This window comes from Paralichthys olivaceus, chromosome 15 (genome assembly GCF_024713975.1).
Source record: "Paralichthys olivaceus isolate ysfri-2021 chromosome 15, ASM2471397v2, whole genome shotgun sequence".
Taxonomy (NCBI): Eukaryota; Metazoa; Chordata; class Actinopteri; order Pleuronectiformes; family Paralichthyidae; genus Paralichthys; species Paralichthys olivaceus.
Window position 1 is genome coordinate 21,936,291 of NC_091107.1, and position 22,544 is coordinate 21,958,834.

General features: G+C 39.4%; 1 protein-coding gene and 1 long non-coding RNA gene across 4 annotated transcripts in view; one reads left to right on the forward strand and one right to left on the reverse strand.

The window, feature by feature from the left end:
* Positions 1-22,544, forward strand: part of opcml (opioid binding protein/cell adhesion molecule-like) — a 291,135-nt gene that overhangs the window by 210,476 nt on the left and 58,115 nt on the right. The window lies entirely within an intron of this gene.
* LOC138404833 (uncharacterized) lies at positions 20,303-21,294 on the reverse strand. Its single transcript, XR_011238597.1, has 2 exons — positions 21,084-21,294; positions 20,303-20,964 (listed from the first exon to the last, which is right to left on the reverse strand). It is a non-coding gene; the product is annotated as an uncharacterized lncRNA (long non-coding RNA).

Below are 22,544 nucleotides of genomic sequence, written 5' to 3' on the forward strand. Positions count from 1 at the left end.
ACACACACACACACACACACACACATTGACCATCCGTCACAGTCAGACTGACCATCAGCAGCAGCAGGAGAAATCCTGCCTGTGACTTTTTATCACCTTCTCCAGGAAGCGAGAATTCAGCATAAACTCAGTACATACCACCTTCACTGTGCATGTTCTTGTGACAAGCAGGTTCTCAGCAGACAGACAGACATCAGCCTAACACCACCCCTGCTCTGTAAGAGTGTACTGTGCCATGTGTTCCCCACTGCTGCCTCTTGATGAATCAGCTCCCTAAGTCATTCATCTGGAGATACCCTCCCAAGTTACGCCCTGCCAATTCGGTAAAAATATGTTCCTGCTTTATTAAGGTTGTTCTCATAAACACACATCTTTTGTAAGCAACCATAGATGGGAGAAACTCTATATTTCCTCGTATGGGCATGGCTCGTGACAGTTCCCTTTAATTGCTTTTGGACTGTAGCCCATCCCTTTAGTGTGTGTTTGATCCATACTTTATTTGCTAAAAAATGTTTTCGGACTGTTAACTAATGAATGTGAGAGAAGATTGTGATATCCCTGGAATAGAGTTCTTTTCAATAGATACCCACCGTAACTCCCTTCTCATTTATTTCCATCAATATCTTCAACCGGATGCTTCTTCTCCTGTTTTGCCAAATGCAACATAATTGTGGTGCTTGGACAGGGAGGGACTGGAATAAAAAAAAAAAAGGAGTCTGGGTAGAATGTTCATTCTAACTGACTCTATCCTGCCAAAAAGATGACAGGGGTAGCACATCCCATCTGCTTAAATCCTTATTCATTTCTTTAATCATTCTGCTGTAGATTGAGGACAATAGTCGTGTTGGTTTTGGTGTAAGGGCAACACCAAGATATCTAAATCCCTGCCTGGATCTCCCAAAAGAGACCAAATCATCCAGTCAACTATCATTTTATAATCTGACACTGCACTATACTCATTCAGACTTTCCAGGGGGGGCAGGGACAGAGGCCAAGGCGTTTTCTAAAAATATTAAGCTTCACGTTTCTCATCATGAAAAAAATACAACTTGACATTGCAACTATGATCCTAAAAGTGAAGGCAATTTCTAACCAAGTACTCCCTGAAAGTGTTGCTGTCCTTGTTGAGGCACACACACAGACTAGTAAGGACCCAGTCCATCTTAAATTAAATGTCCTCACTCTGCTAAAGAGACTACATTAAATATTACGACTTAAACACTTTTTAAATTGCATTGTTCATAACCCTCATATTCTTACCTCAGTAGTTAATTTAAACACATTTGACTTAAGGAGCAGCAGCATATTCATGCCCATGGTAGGCGTTCCATATTTAGGGACTCTGTCAAACTCAAACTCTAAGTCTAAAGGTCTGTGTGAAGGACACCATTATCAGATTTTTAGTCACATAGGAGTGTGCTCATTCACTATTGGCACAGCAAGTTCAAATGTTTGTATTTGTGGCAGCCGTAGTTGTTCCAATGGGAACTGTATACCTGGGCTGGAAATCTTACTCCATTGTTTAGTAATGCTACAAGAGCTAATTTCATAGATTACCTCACCTACAACAAGAGAGGCAGAATCAGTGAGATCAGCTTGTTCACATTTTGGCTGGAATAAAAAACCTGTGCCCTCCATGGTACACGGTTTCCTACCCCAGCTCATGTTTTCCATGATCTCTAAGATTGCTAAGCTCCTCTCTCCTTCTACATCTGTATGCATCAAATTAGTATATAATCAATAACTCAACATGTTAGATTTGGGCCGAATCAACGCCATCCCATGTACTCACTTATATTCAAAAATGTACCATACATGATGTGAGCTACTTTGTTGATTTGGCCCCAGGATGCTGTAGCCTACCTGAAAGTCAAAGAAAATAATTGCATGGTTTAGTTGTAAAGGGGTGTGTGTGTTTAGACAAATTCAGCAAAATGGCTTATTCTAGCTGATTTGCTTCTGCACCCCACATTAGCAGCATGGCTGCTTGAACCTTTTGAATGCTAAAACATCCAGGGGACATTGGGGACATGTAGCTATTAGCTCACTCGCCAGACAACTTGGGGTCTTGTGAAAGCTGCTTGCTGGACACCAACCTCAGCTGAAGAGCAAAGATCATTTGTCAACTCATCCAGTTTCGCTGCATGTTTCCATCTGTGATGATGCTTTTTTTTCCACTGTGACCAGTCACCCATAAACTGGACACACAGACTTGTCTCCCACTTGTACTAAAAATAGTTATCCATTTCTCCTAGAAGTTACGACATTGCATGCCACCTTTTCTTTTCCCAAAATAATATGTAACCTAATTGTAGGAGGGAAAAAAAAGAGCTGTCATGAGACACCATACTTTCATGACTTCTTTTGTATTTCTGAGGGTTTGTCTCATGGATCACATACGACCTGGACGCTGTATGTGCTCTTGGCTGTGCACTGATCTTCCTGTTGCAAATAGAAACTATGCTTCTATCAGAAGTCATGGCCTGGCATTGCAATATCGCTTCGCTGTAACACCTTTATTTTTAGCACACTGTATAGAGGACCTTTCCCCACCTACATTAGCTGCTTTGGGAAAACACTGCCAGTGGAGTCGATCTTGATCTTGCTCCCTCCATCAATATCAATCAGTCAGGACAGATAAAATTAGTTCTTAAGGACTTTGGCTCCGGAAGGAGACATGTTTATTCCCAAGTGGTTATTTGCAGCATCCCTCTCACTTAGACTGATTTGTTTGTACAATAAAGGCATGGTGGTGTCTACAGTAATGACAATAACACTCCTAGTGTTTCAGAATATAAGCCCAGTGGTTACCTTCTGATTCATTTTATTAACAGTACTATATTTAAAACTAATTTTTCAGTAGATATGTTGAAACATTTTTAAAGTGCTTGATAAATCAAGGGAGATATTTCCACTTGCTAAACCTTGCTCCAGTACCTCTGACGGAGAATATAACTGATATATCTGAGTGGATCTCCTTTCTTTTTAAATAACTATTCATCATGTAACAAATGGGTCTGTTATCTGCGAGTGTGAAGAGGAGTTCACTTCAGAAACGCGAAGCTTTGTGCCAAACGTCAAATGAACTAGTGACAAGACTGAAAAAATTCATCTGAGTAAAAGACTGAATTTAAAGTTATTTGGACATTGTAGTAGTGTTTTGTAAATACTGAGTATTAAGAGGCAGTATGTAGGAGTTTATTCATGGTAAACAAAGTTAATGGCCTAATGTGAGCAGTGTATAGTCATGCAAAATGCAATACAGGACTCAATGTGCTGCTAAAACATATGCTAATAAAAAATAAGTTAATGGTAAATAAATGTAGCTTAATTTTCACAGTCCTGGATGCTCCCAGAATGAGTCACTGTCCGTGTATGATTTCAAACCCAATAATATAGTTAAAGGCATTTTTTATTTATGTACAGTAGAAGTCAGCCATTCCTATAATATGACGGCTGTGTTTCACTATGTTTAAACAGCTTCCATTCACTGTGTCTACAGAGTTTTGGTTGATTTTTGTGAAAACTTCATATCATCATACAGCTACATAAGGAAATTGTTAATAGTTAAAAAAGGGGACTGAGGGAGTTGGAATTTGAATTGGACACACAACACAGAAAAGACAATTTTATTCAGAGTTGAATTGCTACACTTCTGAAGAGCTTAATTCAAAGACATGTCAATCAGTGAGTTGATTGTTGTATTAGTTCAGACACAAACTTAAAAGTCAGTGGTGGCATTCATTTTGGCAAATAATTAGCAGATCTCTCCGACTACACACTCGTTCTTTTAAGCTCATTTAAGCAGCTCTTCTGACTGTCAAGTTTACTTTAGTTATTGATGAGCAATACACCAACATTTATTTAAACATTTTGCAGATAAGATATAGCCCACATTTTCATTTAGGAAACAAGGCAAGACATTTCTCTAAGTTTGGATACAAGTATAAAATTAACAGTGACTGTGGTTATCTCAACACAAAGTATATATTATCTGAGCCATGCCACACATTAACTACTTATCCTCTGTTCTCGTCAAAACCAGCTCCCAGATTAACACGCTGAACTTGAGATGAACGTAAGCATGATAAAAGTACAAGGCCTCATGCTACCCACAAACAAACTGATTTATAGATTTACAAGTGTCATATGTTATACATGTACATAGTTGACGGTTGCGGAAATAGATATTGACAAAATTAATCTAATAAATAATCCAGTTCTTTATTGTGTTTCAGCTGCATGGTCAGTAAAGTCATGTGTGGCCATGACAGAAATTCAGGCCCCTAACGTTTGCAGTCTCTGCGGGCAACCTTCACTCTCTAATACACCCATTGACACATGACACACGTCTAAACCCATGCTACTGTAGTGGGTATTATGAGTAACAGAGTTTCCAGTGCATTTTAGGAAGCCTACTCAATGTGAATTAAATATGTTTCCTTCCCATTCTCTCAACATACTGTGATCACTGAATGAAGCTGTGAAGTGTAGTTCTTTCACAGTGTTTTAGGTCTTCACAGTAGCCTGGGCATTATACAAAGGTTGAAAGTCATCTTTCTCTGGGTTCTACTTTGACAGAAAGCACACTATAAATCATATAATATTTTTAATATGTTTCTAGTTAAATCAGTTTCTAAAAGGTGTGAGGCCAATGTATTGCAAGGAAAGAGTATCATAATACATCCTGAGACACCTATTGTCCAGGTTAAAATTGATATGTGAAATGATATGACGTGGTCCAGCTGTAGTAAAACTGATGAAAGCATCATTATAAAGGTTAATATTTATATGATCTTAAATTGTATGATATTTTGCAGTACTCACTTCCACTTTAATAAAAGCATTTTAATTGCATGCACATGAACTTGAAATGCATTTTCACCTGTATGGAGTTTTTTTCCTTTCTTTATTATCTTTATTGTCTTTCAGTTTGAGCGCATGACTTGTTGAATTTAATGTTCAGATTGTGCATAACTTGTCATCAGAACCCTGCCCTTGCACTAAAATAACCTGTTTGCACTTAAATATGATCTGCTTCTGCTCAAACTGTGTGCTTGCACTCAGATATATTGTTGCTTGCACGGATTTCCTGCTCTCCAGCTTCAGCCCTTCTCCATGCTGCTCTCTGTGCGCTCGGGAATCGTCTGCTCTCAGATTTCTCCTTCTCTTGTTTTTTTTTTTTTTTATGCTACAACCCTGTCAAAAGTCCCCAACCAATAGAAGTAAAGCAAACACACCTACAACGAGGCAGGGATCATATCATTCATTTCATTGGTTGACCAGTCATGTGACCAGTGATCGGGCTGATAGTCTATTAATTTATCACCACACCGGCTAATTTGTATTCCACTTACCCCACCCATTTTGCACTTTGTACTGCTGCGTCGATGTAAACCAACTGAATTCTGCTCATCCCTGTGTGCTGCCTCTGATTCTAAAGTAGATCAAAATAATTTTATTCTACCAGCTCCATCTTAAATGAAGCCAAAATGTAAGTGTATTACAGAACCAGCAACATCCCCATGGAGCTTCACATCACTAATGCAATGCACAAGCTATTAAGTGCTTGATTTCCATACTCAGAAAGTAATGCATTATGGACTAGTACTGGGAGGTTTAGGCTACTTGTGTTCTTAGTTCTCTGTAAAATGAGCATCAGTGGCAGCAAGCTGGTGTTGACTGCCTGACCTATATCTACCTGTAGATACCAGTGTTAAATAACATCAAACAAGATCAAGGGGACATTTTGCATCAAAATCAAAGATGAATAGTCAGAGCTGATCTTTTTTTTTTTACTCATCAGGAATAAGAAAGGACACTGAGAGAACACGCGCTCCTCCTGTGGTTTGATTATGAATGAGGTTTGAGTTAAACTCAAGACGATGATATAGTCAGAAGTAATTTACAGAAAACCTCTTCTATTGAACACTTTGCTTAAACACCGTGAAGGTAACTCTGCTTAATTTCTCTCAACAATGCTGTAGCAGTTGACCATGCCACAGGCACCACAGCAGCCAGAGACAAACCACTTGGTCTTTAACATTTTTAACTCTCTTTATTAATACAAAACTCATAAACGCTATACTTGAAGAGTCCAGCAGTTTTTGTTGGTGTCTGGCTTTGCAGGCCAGTGTCTCTGTCTCTCAACGTGTCTCTCACGATACTCTCTGTGTGTCTGTCTCAGTCCTCTGTTTGTGTCTCCTCGAGACGGCTCTGCTGCTGCATTTTGTACCAGAGGATCAATCAGCTAACAGCTCTCACCTGCACTGATTGATCCTCTGGCCCAGGTGGAGGTGCTCTCCCAGCTCCCTCCACAAATGCATATTTAGTATAGAAACAAAAAATGAAGAACGGAGAGAGCAGTACTGGAAGATCTTGACCTTCTATATAAAGTGCCTTGAGTTAATGTATCTTACGATTTGGCACTAAACAAATGAATTGAACTGAATTGGAATGCCATCAAAGCCAATATTAAATGTGCCTTACAGCTGTCTGCTGTACAAAGTGTTAAAAAGCAACCTTATCACTGTGTTTTTATTTCTAGAAGCACATGGGTTACTTGAGTGCATAAAAAAAACTACTTTACATCACCAGAAGCACCTCAGTACTTCAGTAGTGATGAAATGAAACAGTCCTTCATGCACACTTATGTCAGACTTAATTTTCATAGTTCGACAACAAAATGACAACCAGTAATAGGAAATACACTATTCTGAAGGTTTGCTAAATTTAAGCATTGGATGTCTAAATAAATAATGTGCTCGTTGTTTAATTGACTCTTGAAGGTTTTATGACATGATTCTCTTCTCCTCTGCTCTTATCTTCTGGCACACAGTCAGGGTTTATCCCAAGCTGCTCCTCTACATTGGTTTGACAGGAGACAGCTAAGTCTGTTCAAACACGGCTGACCACTCTTCAACAGTATGTGAAGTACAGTATATATAAAGCTGTTTGAATGGAGTTTGATTGGCATCCACTCAAGACAAAGGAAGAAAAGACAAGTTATCTAATGCTGCCTGGTAGCCAACTGTACTGACACTATTAGTGGCTTAATGCAGGGTGAAAAAAACTTTTAAGACAAAGACAAGTAAAGAAACCTTCAGCATGTCACAGCGATGTACGTGTCTCGCAGACAATGCACATGAATGGATGGTGTCCATGTCAAACTCTATGCTAATGCTCAGCATGTTCCTTGGGGTCATGTTGAACACAATGCTTGCTCAATGGATTCCCACTGAAGGAAGGGACGACTGGCGGCATACAGCCCTCAGAGCAACAGTGACAGACACGTGAAGGGCTGGGCCGCAGCAGCTGAAAGGGAAGACTCACTTTGGTGAAAGGTCAACTCGAAAATACTTTGTTGGATTTGGACTCTTGCTCGCGGGAACACTGTGTCATCAGGCTTAGCAGAGTCAACCAAGACATTCAGGAATAATGCCATTACAGAGTGGACTGTTACGATTAGTGACAGCTCACCAGTCTGAGGGCCAGTGAAGACAGTTTTCAGAGAGCCCACTGAAATACATCGAGGAGGCATCCCTGTGTGGAACAGACAGAGTTGGAATATTTGCTAGTGAGCTGTCAGTAATAGACATTAACTATTCGGTGGAATACTAAGCTTGTCCATGACAGGTAAGAACAGCAACAATGAGTTGGGGTCCTGGATCCAGATCCAAAATATGAAATGAAGAGAGATCGGACACTCGCTTTAGGAACAACAGGTTTTTAAGAGATGCAGTGGTGGTCAGAAATGTTACACTACACTAAGCAATCAAAAAAAGGAAAAGTTTAAAGTTATGTTAAGTTTTAAGTTTGGATTTTAAGGCCCACACTGTGAAGAGTTCCTGGGCTGGTCCTTTTAACAGAGTTACTGGACTCAAAAACTACCTATGGACATTTTATCACATTCACAATTTGAAGAAGAGCAGAAACACTAAGTAAAGAACATTTTAATTTACAGGGCATTTCATTCAACACACCACTCTCAGCATGACAGAATTGACTGATGAGGTAAAAAAAAATACCCTCCTCTGTTTGATAAAACAGGTTTTTAATAAACAGTAATAAAACGCCAACAAGACAAGGGACAAATGGGATACACTGAATCATTTTCCAACACAGGTGAAGTGCAAAATGTTTACAGAATGTTTTGTTTCATCAGCACAGATGCTCACATTGTTGTCGTTACTGTTTTCGTTCTTGGTCTGGGCGGCTCTTTTAACACCCACATATGTACTGTATCCACACAAGTATCATGGACAGAGGATGTTGCACCTTTCTAAGCTCTTGGAGACAAATTGTGATTTGTGAATATGGGCTATACAAACAAAATTTGATTGATTGGTGATTATACTAGTGGGAGGAAGGCCATTAGGGCGTTTCCAAAAGTAATTATCGACCAATCCAAATCACTACAGTGACAAACCGGCCTGTTAAGTGTGCCTACTATACATCTGATCAATACCCTGCATGGATAAAAGACCATTGACAATTACTCAATTCTGACTCATCCTTTTGAGAAACGGAAACATCCAGGCTTCACTTTCTTTGATTAAACAGTGGCTGACAGGAAGGAGTGTTTGTCTTGAAGCTGTATCAGGACACGTTCCCACCATCAGAACAGGGTGATTTTTACCAGGGTGACCAGAGTTGGAAGTGTACGTCATGTGGTATTAGAAGTCCTAGTACCCAGAAAAACTTTACCGGAGGCCTTTTCACACTCACACACACACACACACACACACACACACATAGCACATTCAAAATGCATTCAATACGGTCTCAAAAGATGGAGTGGTAAAACAATTTTGAGCATTGACACTTGCTGAACAGCTTTCACTGCCAAAGAATGTGTTTGAGTTCATGCATTCAAATTGTAACACTCCAGTTTCAATGTCAGCACTTGTTAATGTAAAATTGGAGTGCAAAGGGAAGAGGCCTTGAAATTCAATATTCACAACACGTACAGTGCATTAGTTGTACAGTTTAATGTACTGTTTAATTAGTTTCCTGATGCCCTGAATCCAAATCAGCATTCCGAGGATGGCCTGTTTATATAGCTGGGTATAGTGCTCAGAGAAACAAGGCTGCTTGCTTGAGGTACTTGATATAATGTTCCTTTAAAGAAGAGATGTTTCCCTAAAAATAAACAAATTATTGTGTTTTATTCTTCTGGCTGTTCGACATCTATCTTTTACAGAGGACACCACACCTGCAGCTTCTTGGTTAAGCTAATTCTGTATATGACTTGCATTGCAAGTTTAGACGAAGGAGGCCGTGAACATCCACTTAATGTTAATCTGTTAAGCACATTGCCAACATAGGTCTGGACCAGGGGAGGCCTCCGCCACGCTACCACCTTTCACATTTTCACTACATCCATGTCCAATTGAATGTAACAGTTTTAGAAAAAAGACCTATGGCTTTTCTTCAATGCCAGTGCACCATGATATGTTAGAAAGCAAGATTACTTCAATTCAATCATAGAATATCCTAAATGGATGACAGGATTATCCTCTTTAGTTTTATCAAGCGTGATGTTGTGACTCTGTGTTTTTGTGATTAGGGCTGAAGCCTGTCTGTGCCATAAAGAGGAGAAAAGAGAGAGCATCGGTCCCTTCAATTCAATGCACACTGGTCTAATAAGCTTCAGGGCTCATTATAGAGTAGAGAGAGACGTCTCCCTTTCTCGCAAAATGCAAGTAATGAGGCATTTGAAATATTCCACAACATTAGGATAACTGAAATTGGAGAGTAAGCACTATAAGCTTTGCTTGTGTAACACATTTAAAAGTGCTTGTTCTTTCCCGAGGCTAGTGGGGATTTCACTTTCAATTGCTCACCTACCAGGCTGTACTATTTTCATTTCCCTGTTTTGTACAATTGCCATGTTCACATGATGAACGGATGCTGAGATGTTTAACCGGCCTGCTTGGACTTCATTCATATACATTCTTCAATACTTTATGTTCAACAGCGTGGTGTGTACTATATATTTTTTTGCTGAGACATTTTTAAATCCCATTCTGCAGTTTGTGCTACCCTGAGTCCTAATTTTGGGATATGAATGCATACTGCGATATTTACATTCAATAAAAGAGCATCAATACCGAACAATGATACAGTCATCTGATGGGTAGTCAGTCTGCTAAGTCTTAAAAGTAAGCCATGTCTGAGCATAAGGGGCCCATTGCTAAGGAGATTATCTCTTGTTTTATAGGCGTGAAGCAGCTTAGCCACACACCCCTCTGGACAGGAAGCTAGTCCATTGCACAGGCTCAACCCACATCTATCTTCTTTTTTTTTTTTAAATTGCCAAGTGAAGAAGCAGAGTTGCCTGTTTTAATTCTTCACTGTGACCAAACACAAAGGATCATAGCGTTAGGACAAACACTGATTGTTTTTTTTATTATTTTCATCTACCTCTAACAAGTCATTTATTTGAATTTGGCACACCACACCAGCAAATCTTAAATGGCATGAAACTCTCTTAAACATATATCTCAAGCAGATTTAAACTTTGAATTCTCAGATTAGGCTATGGCATTCGTGCTTTATATTGAAAATGAGAAACCTCAGTTTTTAGTAACCATGTCTCCTAGAAATTATATTTCTGTTCTGATAAATTGTTTTCACACATACAACACTCTAACAGGTGACGTGGAAAACAATGATTATCTCATTACAATTGCAACTGTGAGAGGGTGAGATATATGAGGTAGCAAGTGAACAGTTTATTCTTTAAGTGGGTGTGTTTGAGGCAGGGCAAACAGAGAAGTGTAACGGACAATGGCCGGACTGGGCTCCTGTTAGGGGCTCAAGATGTTGAATTTGCCTCCAAACCTCCTAGACCTCACTCTGATCAAGCATTTATGGGATGTGCACAAACACCAAGTCTAATTCCGTTCAATGCTCATATCTTGATACCTTGATACCACAAGACTTGTGTGGTCCTGGTTTGTCCATGCTAGCGTTGTTTTTGCAACATATAAGGTAGGTGGCGCTTTAATGTTTTTGCTAATTAGTGTATATTGGTAACACATAATCAGTAGCAGAATTATACAAAAAATTTTGTCCAACTGGCTCACAAAACAAGTAAATCTGCTAATTTTCTCAATCTTCACTGTGCTGAACCAGTCACATCTTTAAAGGAGCCTTTCTGTTCAGCTAAAGCAGAGATGTCAAGACTGTGGTACAATTATATCCGGCCCACGATTAAATATCATTTGTCTATCTTAACTGGCGCGCCGGTACGCAATGCCGGGCTAGACGCACATGAAACAAGCGCCCCTCCTCACCTGCCGAGTATTTGATGATATTAAACTATTTTTCCAGTGTTCCAGAGATTCCAGTGCCTGTGTGCTGCTATCTGTGCCCCTTCAACTTCCCCCACATGTTTTTCTCTGTGATGAAGATGAACAAAAACCCACACAGGAGTCATCTCACTGATGCACACCTTCACTGCATCTTGAGGGTTTCCACAGCACAGAACCTAACCCCAAACGTTAATGAACTTCTGGCTCTGGCACATGTGCATAAAAGAATGTAGCCTACCTAAATATGTTTTCTTTTTGCACAATATCCTGTCTATCCAGTTTAAAAAAATGTTGACCCTGTTTGGCCCTCGACGTGGTCCAAGTTTTTAATTTTGGCCCTCTCTGTGATTGAGTTTGACACCACTGAGCTAAAGCATCACACTGCACATCTGCAAAACAAAAGGTTTTGTTTGGTTTAGACAACAAGGAAGGTACAGAGCCCAATAATCAGGCCCTTTAGGCAGATTCTGCCCCATACATGTGTAAAACCTGGTTTGTTTTGTTTACTGCAGGACCATCTGTAGCACCTTTGGCATATTATAGGCTGGTGCAATGAGGATGAGGAGCAGGATAAAGAAGGGGGTGAGAGCGGAAGGAGAGTAGTACTTGCAGTAAACAGACGCTAACAGGCTCACTGCCTCTCTCAACAATATATAATCAACCCACTAATTCCACAGACATCTTTCCGTCTATGTGAATCGCAAATCTTGCAAACTGTGTGTACACACAAGTGTATTGTTAGTGGTCCAATGAAGAGCAGTTGAAGCCATTATTATTCAAAATGACTAACAATAAACAAGATGTCAGCACTCTGTACTAGGCAGCATGCCTCAACAGTCAGTCTGCAAACCAAGTTTAACATGTCTTTCTCTATGTCATCGGTTAAACTAAGATGTCACCTGGGTCAAACAGCCGGTCGAAATCACTGCCAGATCATTTTAATGATCATTCATTTCATATATATTATCACTACCTATTTTGTAATTTGTTTTTAAAGTAAAAGCACAACCTTATTTTTGTTGCTGCAATGCTTTATGTACTATAGAGCTTCTTTTTTTTAAGTTGTGACACTTAAATAGCCATAATACTATTTAAAGAAAATAACACTGTTCAAGCAAATCATTAAAGCTACACAACACACACGAACAGTATTAAAGCAAATTCGAATTTATTTTGTGAAAACACCCTGAGAATAAAATCTTCTTTGCAGATAAACCAGACAGGATGAACACAAAGTTTTGCAACTTCAATATGCACCATGGACTGTTTATAAGAAGCTTCACACACAATGTCCAGTGTTCAAACGATAACAAATTAAAGTAAATTGTAGAACTGTTTAAGGAGGACTGATAAGAAATAATTATGAAGTAGGCTGCGGAGCATTACCACATGTCAAGCAAACAGTTCATGCCATGTTTAGAAAGAGCACTGCACTAATGAGAGATGATCATTAGCATTCGGCTATACTAGAAATAACATTGATGTTAACATTGTGGGCACTGGCTTGGAAAGTAAATAAGTAAATAGGAATTAACTAGGAAGCTAGTTGTATTGTATTTTTCCTGGTGTGTTAAAATGTATGTTAATGTGACTCTGATATATTGTCTGATTTGTAAACCTTACTGACATTTACAGTAAGTTTGCTGCAGTACGTGAACAGTGCTCTTTTGGTCAGGGATTGTGAGCCAGTCCAATTATCCTGTACCTGATTGTATCATTATGTTAAAACTTCGGCTGAATGTGATGCTCCTCATTGTCGAGCCGGGCTGGGCCAGCACCCCTAGAAGAGGAGTTTGTGAGGGAGAGAGAGATGAGCAAGGACCAGCAGATTAAAGGAATCATGACAGTAAATTCATCATCGTCGAGTATATATTCATCATGTTTGCTCTCTTTTAATCTTGATTTCATCATACTCATTGCACTGCTTTAGTATTTTGGAGGGGGTTGCACCTTTGGTATATATTTTGGATTTAACAATTATTTATCGCAGTCCAGCCATGGTTGCAAGGAGGTGGTCAGAGATGGATGGGTGGTTTAAAAGAGCACAACTGTGATTCTATGCAGGATTCTGCACACTTGATGTTTTGTGTTTCATGACAAGTGTCTGTATATCCATAAAAAAAATGTTGATTTAATAATGCTGCAGAACATAGAAGCAGGTATTTTATTGCAGGATTTACTATTATGGTTGAAAACAAATAGAATATGTAAATATGCTCTTAATCTGTTCTTAATTAACAAAAGTGCCTTATTATGTTTATAGAAAATGTGATCTAGGTGACATTGCATTTAAATCTAAAATGATTTCTGTGAGACAGGTAAGTGCATTATTCATATGTGTGTGTTGTGTGTGTGTGTGTGTGTGTGTGTGTGTGTGTGTGTGTGTGTGTGGGAGGGGTGTTGTTTTTTGTTTGTTTGTTCTCAGTATTTTTGAAGTTAAACAGGAATTAAACACAAAATCACTGAATATAAACATGTGTTATTGTTACTGTTATTAACATTATCATTATTATTGTTACTATAATAAGTAGTAGGAGTTGTAGTAATATGTAGTAATATAATACACCTAAAAGGGTCAGTTTTTCATGCTGTCTGACATTAGACATTCTGAACTGTCAACTCTTCCAAACAATCTGTTGATGTAAATTTTGAGGAAAGGGTTTGGTTGTCATACAGAATAATGTCACCCATGTTTTGGTTATGGTTATGGACAAAATTTCCAGTGAATTGCCCAACACACAACAATATGCTAATTAAGTTTGTCACACAGTAGTGTGTAGGGACTGTAGATATATTACATGAAACAAAACAATTGGTTGCCCGGCTCCAGATCAGCTCAGTGGCGCTACAAGGACAGCTGGGTGTGCATACGCAGAGCTTTACTCTGACAAGAGACAGGGACAGCTCGGTTAAAAATGTGGATATCTGCTTTTATCATTAATGCTGTGTTGGAAGATCCGCACCAGTGTCGTGTCTGTGCCAACACAGATCAAAGGAGAAACTGGGGCTGCGTCCTACCTGCAGCTGCCGTCTCAGCTAGACTGACATTTTGCAATATTGGCTGTTTCTATCTAAGAAACAACATCACTTGTGTGGCATGTTTATTTAGCTCTGTCTGCTGACTAAACTAATATGCATGCTGGATGCAGGAAAAAGAGGTTGCCATTTCTACTAATAAACCTCACACATATTTTTAAAAGTCAGACCCAACCAAGTCACTTATTAAGACTATTAATACTGTGAATTTAATATGCAACAGACATATTGAGAGGCTGAAATGAATGGTTTAATATACAGAAAACACAATCATATTGTATTGAATATAGGAACTTGTATTTATTGGAGAAAACCTTTGTTCAAAAATATCAATACATTTTTTAAATATGATCATCCATTTGAGTATTTGTCGATAAGACCTAACTCTTCTGTGATTGCTGTGATATTAAACTTTTTTTTAAATGCATAGTGTCTGAGAATAAAAGAAAAAACACCCATCTCTTCACACCTTCCAGCTTATATACTTGCACTTCCAGTACATAACCTTAATACTGTATATTAACGCAGCACTTAATAAATCAAATTCCCCCCTCACCTCAGCTTTGAACTAACTTTCTTTTTACTTCAAGTGATTATAGAGGATGCTGTCAGTCCTCATTGATTTATTACTCTGTAATGATCTGTCCTCTCATCCTGCCACTCACCTGCTGCTTTCTCTGTCTGAGGTCTTTGTAATGCTCACGTGTACTTGTAAAAAGCTGATTAGAAAGCTTGTATACTGCAGAGAAATCAGTGTTTCTGAAGTGAAACCTGGTTGTAAAATTGATCTAATTCCTTTCCCGTATTACAGTTAATGAATCACCCGACTGAGCAAATGAGAGTGAAGGTACATTTGGATGCTAAAACGCTTAAGTTTGAGTGGTTATAACCCCCTCTCCCCACTGATATGCTACACAGTTCCTCAGTGAGGCTGGGAAAGCTTATTTCTCCTGCACAGTCGTGCACAATGACTGGGTGACTGGATGAAAGACCAACGTCAGTTGCTTTCAAACTTGCAAATGCATTACCAAAATCTGGAATATCAACCTTCCAAACATCTTTGGTGAATATGGGCCCCTAAATTAAATATCGGCTGTCCACATTTGTCAAAAAGTTTTGTTAGAATGAAATCCCTCAATGACAATTGTCGTAGTATCTTTTGTTCAGATAACGCCCGCTTAAAACTACAGATTCTTAATAGATGCTCTATTATGTCTTGTTCTGAATTCACAGTCTTGTAACATCCTGTCTACATTTAAACCCATCAAAACCAGACATTTGTTCTTTGACTTAGATAAAAGCATCTTCATCCACCCATTATCTATACTGCTTATGCTTTGAGGGTCACAGAGGGGCTGGAGCCAATCCCATTGGGCAGGAGGCGGGGTACATCCTGCACAGGTTGCCAGTTTATCCCAGAGCTGACACAAGAATCATCCGTTCTTATTTTAACACCTACAGGCAATTCAGAGTCTCCTATTAACTCCACTTGCATGTCTTTGCACTGTGGGTGGAAAGTAGAGAACTGGAGTAAACTCAGTTAGGCAAAGGGAGAACATGCAAACTTCACACAAAAAAGCTTGGGATGACAGGTTTGAACCCCGAACCTGCTTGCTATTGGTGCTAACTGTTTCACCACTGTGCGTGCAGCCAAATAAACTGTGAGTACTGTTGAAAACCTCAACATTTTTTCAAAAAATTGGGAAAAAATAAGAAGCTTGAAAGTATCATGGTTGACCGTGGCCCAAAAGGCAGAGTGGGTTGTCCAGAAGGAGGGTGTCCTTGGGCAAGACTCTGAACCCAATATTGTATGATGCAGTGTGTGAATGATGCACTGTATGTGAATTTGACTTACACTGTGTCGACAATAAGACGAGGAGAACATTGCATTATCCAGTCCATTTACCTCCATTGTTGTTTGTAACATAAGCAAGTACCTGTGTGGGTAAAATCCAACTGAGATATTCTTCATCAGCAGGCTGTGCTTGGAAATATAATAATTGTGGTCTGCAGCTGGCAGTATATTACACTGACACTATTACCAATGCCTCCATGTTTCCTGTGGCCATTGAGAAGAATAGTTCCTAAAGGCAGAATTTGACACTACAAAGCTGCCCAGGGCTTAATATTAAGGCGCTGGAGTTTGCAGTACTTATTTTTAGCTTCTTTGGATGTTGATCAATTTTACATATTACACTTGCTGTAAATCTGTGGTTGCACTTATTGCACTGTAAGCCTCTCTCAATAAGAGCTCAGAATGTCCAAGTAATACATCCCATTGATTTCTCCCATTAGTCCCTCAGTAAGACTTAGCATGCCAAGAGAAAGACTTCTATTACAGCCTGAAAAGTGTGTATTTTTATATTGTGGGCATGTATTACATGAAAGATCATTTGCACGACCTTTATGAAACATAACACGAGCAGAGCACTCATCAGTGAAGCCAAACTCATTCCTTATAGTGGATTTAACCTGATACTTTGTATTCATATTGGGAAAACACTGATGTCCTCTGTCTTGTTGTGTTGGACGAGTGTCTGATCCTAATCTTCCTTCTTTGGTGACCAATCAGTGACATTCTCCTCATGGGAGATTATAAGTGAATCTCTCCAGTGCCCTCTTTGCTTCCAGGCTCAGTACAACAGGAAGTGAACAAAACAAGGGCATCACCTAAAACTCTGATAATATCAAATAGCCAAGGATGGCTGCTTTCTTTTGTCTTTATAATTGCTTGTTTTTTTGGTCCTGCCTGACAAGTGCTGAAATATGGACCATCTATTCGGGAGAAACTTTCAGTTCTTTATAAAGTTGGGAAGGAAGTGGATTTCTCCATTTTGTACATTGAAAATCTTTGTTAATTAAGAAGGCAGGAAAGTATTGTTAAGGGCTGCTGAATTTTCTCAACAGCCTCTGCTTTAAGTATCATTGTCTTGGAAAATTACAACATAATGAGGGAACAGTGTCTTTTTTCTTACGGTACACTGCAGTGCTGTAAAATGTCCTTGATTTCTCTTGGTGCTGTGTCGCTATGCAGTGTAATAGTTATACCTGCTGTACACATTTCCATGAAGTGGTTACATGCTGTCAACAGACATTGTGCATTGAAGGTCAGATTCAGAATTCATTTTTCTACTCTGACAAAAAAAATGGTTCACATTTCACTTTGTGGTTTTATCTCGCTCGTAGTAGCTGTTGTAGTCAACTGTCAACTCAGCCATCCATACAAACCCATACAATCTGCAGATGCAAATTTCAAGGTTGTGGTGAAGGTACAGGACAAAGAGTGAAAACAATAGCCTTTGTTTGAATTGTTGTTGCTGCACCTTGCCTCCGCCTGCACAAGAATACAAATGTTCAGCAAGATAGTCTCCTGGTGCACTTCAGGATGCATTACATTTTAATTTGGCACAAACCTTAAGATCTGTTCTGTGAAAACATGACTGCAGGCATGAAAAGATAGAATACAGGGGATGTGTAGAGGGAGAGAACGAGGAGAAAATGCAATCCCCAGAGAGGTTGTTCTGCCTCTTTCCATTTCTAAAGCGGACATTCATGTCACACTGTCTGTCACTTCATTTATATGCTGCCTGGACACGTTTTGAATTTGGGTCATACAAAGAATCAAATGATGCACCTGTCATCGGTTACCAGTCAGGATTAATAAATATGGACATGATATTGAAGATTGAAAAATATCCATGCACTGTTTTTTTAGATTTCCTTGCTTTTCTGTTTTTTACGGAGACCCCGAAGGGACATTAAGTAAAAGAAATTTGATGGTTGAAAAAAAAACTTGTACTTTTGCAAGATCTCGAAAAATTTGGAAAGCCACAGGTTCCATTAGCCGAGGCAGAGTGCGCACGGCCTGACCAGAGTTCACGGAGCCACAGGCAGCGTGGATTATTAAACAACATGCGTGCCTCATTCTAAATGATCGAAGAGCATTTCTTTGATTTTAATAAACTCTCTGATGCATTTGTAGAACTCCAAGTATGTTCTCACACAATCATTTGTCTCATAGTCACCCAGGGAGCTGTGGCTGCTCTCCTGCCTGAGCCTCGGTGCACGGCCCGACCACAGCACCACAGAGTCTGGGAAGATTACGCAGTCTCCACCAGCTGAGCAAGAGAGTGCACAGCTGGTGGTCACATGTGGCTCTCCCCTCAGAGAGCCACATGTGAGGGACCCTCTCCCAGGACGGACAGAAGTGCAATAGATGCTTCTAGTGACTGAACACGTCAACAAATTACAATATTTACAACATTGACAAGAAGAAACAGTTTAAACATAATGCGAATGTTTGTCAATGTTTAAAGTATTTATACATAAGTAAATATCTGATAGAGATGAAGGGAGCAAGTGAAATGGAGGAGTTATTGCCAGTAATGGTAGAATATGTGAGTATTGTATATCAAGCAGTCTTGTTGTGATCATAGTCCATGATCAGCTGCCATCATGATCCACCACCAGCCATCATCAATATCCATGATCAGCATCCAGATGGCACCAGGACTCAAGAAGAAGAAGTCAATTCAGTAAAATGTATTGATGAGACATTAATGTATGAACGAAAGAGAAACTCCATGTGTCATGTGTCCCCTGACGTTCTAGATCTATAGCAGCATAACTAATAGCAGATCTAAGACAGACATGAGCCGGCTCTAACTATGCATCTTATCAAAAAGGAAGGTTTTAAGCCTACTCTTAAACATAGAAAGTGTCTCTGCCCTCACTGAAACTGGGAGATGATTCCACAGGAGAGGAGCTTTATAGCTGAAAGCTCTGGCTTTAGAGACTTTAGGGGCAAGTAAGCCTGTATTCTTGGAGCGCAGTACTCTAGTGGGGTCTTATGGTACTATGAGCTCTTTAAGGTATGATGGTGACATATTATTATTATATATTATATACTTATGGCCTCTATTCTAAATTGAAAAGGAAACCAATGTAGTGAAGCTAATATGGGATAAATGTGATCTCCTTTCCGGGTTCTTGTCAGGAGATGTGCTGTAGCATTTCGGACAAGCTGCAGAGTCTCTAACAACTCACTGCTGGAGCCTGATTATACAGACTTACATTAATCAAGTCTGTACCTAACAAAGATGTGGACAAATGTTTCTACAACGTTTTGAGACAGGAGGTGTCTGATTTTGTCATGCAAGTGAAAAGAAGGCAGTCCTTGAATATTTTTTGTTGTTGTGATTTTGATTGAAGTCCAGCCTGTGTGCTGGCAGTGAGTTCTGTGGGACTCCCACAGTGCAGAAGGACTTTGACAGAAGATCCAAACTTGTTGCTATAGTTTTCTTATTTGGTTTTGAGCTTCCCAGGTACTTTAGATAGAAACCCTGTAATTCCAACCCCCAGCAGAAGCAACAAAAACAAAAGTTAGAGAGATTAATACTGGAGGAAAATGCAAAACTAGTCTGTTCATCCTCCATCTTAAAATCATAGGTGACACTTTTTCCTTCTGCTGTGAACCCTAACCACTATCATTATTCAATTGGTCATAAAATGAATTTAACTTCAAGACACAGATATATGTGGACATTACCACTATTACAGTGAATGCAGTATATCACTGTAGGAGAGACTGAACGGCTTCACTTAGGTTAGAGATACACTGAAGTTCAAGCCATTACATTTTGAATTAATAATTTAGCAGTTGCTTTGCTTTCATTCAACTGAAATGGGATTTTGATGGTCATAATTTTGCCCTCCACTTGAAAGTTAAACTTCCTCATCTTGAGGCTGCTTTCAGCATGTTAAGTAAATTAACACACTCAAATGTTGGCTACAGAAACATTTTCTAATGCATTTAGACATGAGAATGTGCGAGGTGGATTAGCATGAATCCATGATTAGGAAGATGGAAAAAGGAAGGATACACTATTGTAATCTACTAAGATTGTATGAGATTAAATTAAGATCTACACTAGAATTACCACACTGCATTTGTATGTCTTTGCCAACCAGTAAAGTTTAATTTGTTTTCCAGAGTCATAGAAGATCATTGTGACCATTGATCTAATCTGATCAAAAGATATATGACATTCACAGTGACCTTGCCCTCTGATCACCAAATTCTAATCAGCTCAATTGAATGGTGAAAGATGTAATGAAATCCCCTATGGGCAGCCCTAATATATAACATTCACAGGAACGTGAGGTCAACGTGACCTTGATCTTTGACCTTAAGGCACCAAAATCCAGTCAGTTCATGTGAATGTTTGTACCAAATTTGAGGAAAGTCCCTCAATGCGTTCTTGAGATATCACATTCACGCACGTACATACAAATCGACATATCGACCGATGGACAACCCAAAAACATAATGCAGAATTCTGGCTGTGTATAGTAACAGATTAAAGGTGCATGAGTCAGGAAATATTGAAAGAGGTGGACCAGCACTACCACCCATCATTGTCAGCTCATCAATTCAATGAACACATGGCTGGTAGTCTGGATTTACAAGGAATTAAAGGCACAGCTATCTCAGCCAGCATGTATGTGGTTCTGTTCTCATGCTGATCACAAGGTAGTATATTTATGCAGTGCATCATACTCTGCCATTTGGTTTCACTTCAGTGCCGCTGTCATTGCTTTGGACTGGATCCTGGAACACAAGATGCAATGGGTCCCAAATGAAAAGCTGCTTTTGAACTGAGAAAGCTTGGCAGTTTGAAGGCATGTGTTGCCGCTTGTGCCTTCTACCAGCCAGTGGGAAAATCTAACCTAGTTTATTTCTACCACACCAAAGCATGAGCAGCCCCCTAAGTGTTTTATCACACTTCCCAGGCTGGAAGGTTTGGAGCTCTTTCTTCTTCCGTCTCCTGGAGTAGGGCATGCCTCTGAATTAACAATAACCACTGACAAGAACACTGAATGTAACCATGATATCTGTCGTGAATGTCTATTGTTCCAAGATGAGATGACAGATTGGAAAACTCACTTGACAGTGATTCCTTTGATGTTTCAGTCGCATAGTAATTTGTTATGAAAGATGAGTTAGCATCTATTATAGATTTGGTGAATGTTGGCACAGGAGCAGAGGCTTTGATGTGAGATGTCAAAGGTTCACATTCACCTTAGAACAATCTGGAGCACAGCTTCTTTCTTTATATTTGTTCCATATTTTTGGCTTGATATATTTTTTGGTGTGACCTGTTCATTGTTATTACAATACCGCTGTGATTCAAAGTGCTTGCTGCTGTCTTGAGTGGTGTTTAAAATCTTGCAAAATCATACTTGTGGCTGCTTGAGTGCTTTGATGGATATAAAGTATGAATAAGAAATAATAATAGGTGTGTATCGGAATAAACTCTTGTGCACAGTACACTACCATGTCATCAATGGGAAAAATGGGAATCTGAAGAACAAGGAGAAGCAGTTGGCATGGTGAATATTGCAATTGAATTCTGCATCATTCAATCATCCATTTAAACAAAAAGGTATCCAGCTTCCACAAAAAAATATCTCAATCAATGATAATAATAATGATGGGCCTCCTCCTATTGAGACCTGCCTGAAACAACTCCACGCAGGGGGGGGGGGGGTCATGGAAGCACCTTAGCAGAAACATGTTTACTCAAGTTTCTTGAGCCCCTCCTCCTTTCACTAATGGTGAGCCCAGTCATCCTGTCAAGAAAACATCATATTTTGTCTCCCTGTTTCTGCAGCCGTTCCCTTGCTCATTATCCATAACCCATGACCATTTAAGAGGGTTGAAATTTATTTATTATTTATTAAATGTATGTATTTATAATTAACCTTAGAGGTCTTCAGCCTTAGTTTTCACTCAATTTCACGCTGTCAATATAAACAAGGCCCCAGATAGTTGAATTCCTTGGTGGAAAAAAAAGATTTCCCTGGAGAACACAATGCCCTCTGACTTGAAAGGTGTTGACGTTCATCCCTGCAGGATAACATTTTGCATTTATAGTTTGCAGCCAAGCTAGTGACATGGCTCTATGGATGCAAGTCTCTATCTAAAGCTTGGTCCACATCTTTGGTGGAGACTAACACGATTCTGTAACCACTGGATGCTGGATGGTTTGGCATGAAATCATTTGTTACGACATTCTTTTGTCTACTGGTTGGTTTATCTGAGCATTGGAGTCTCAGAGAGCCTCTAGTGTGGTAGCAGACTCTTAGCCTTTTTCTCTACAAATTCCCCAAACATTTTGAAACTGCCCT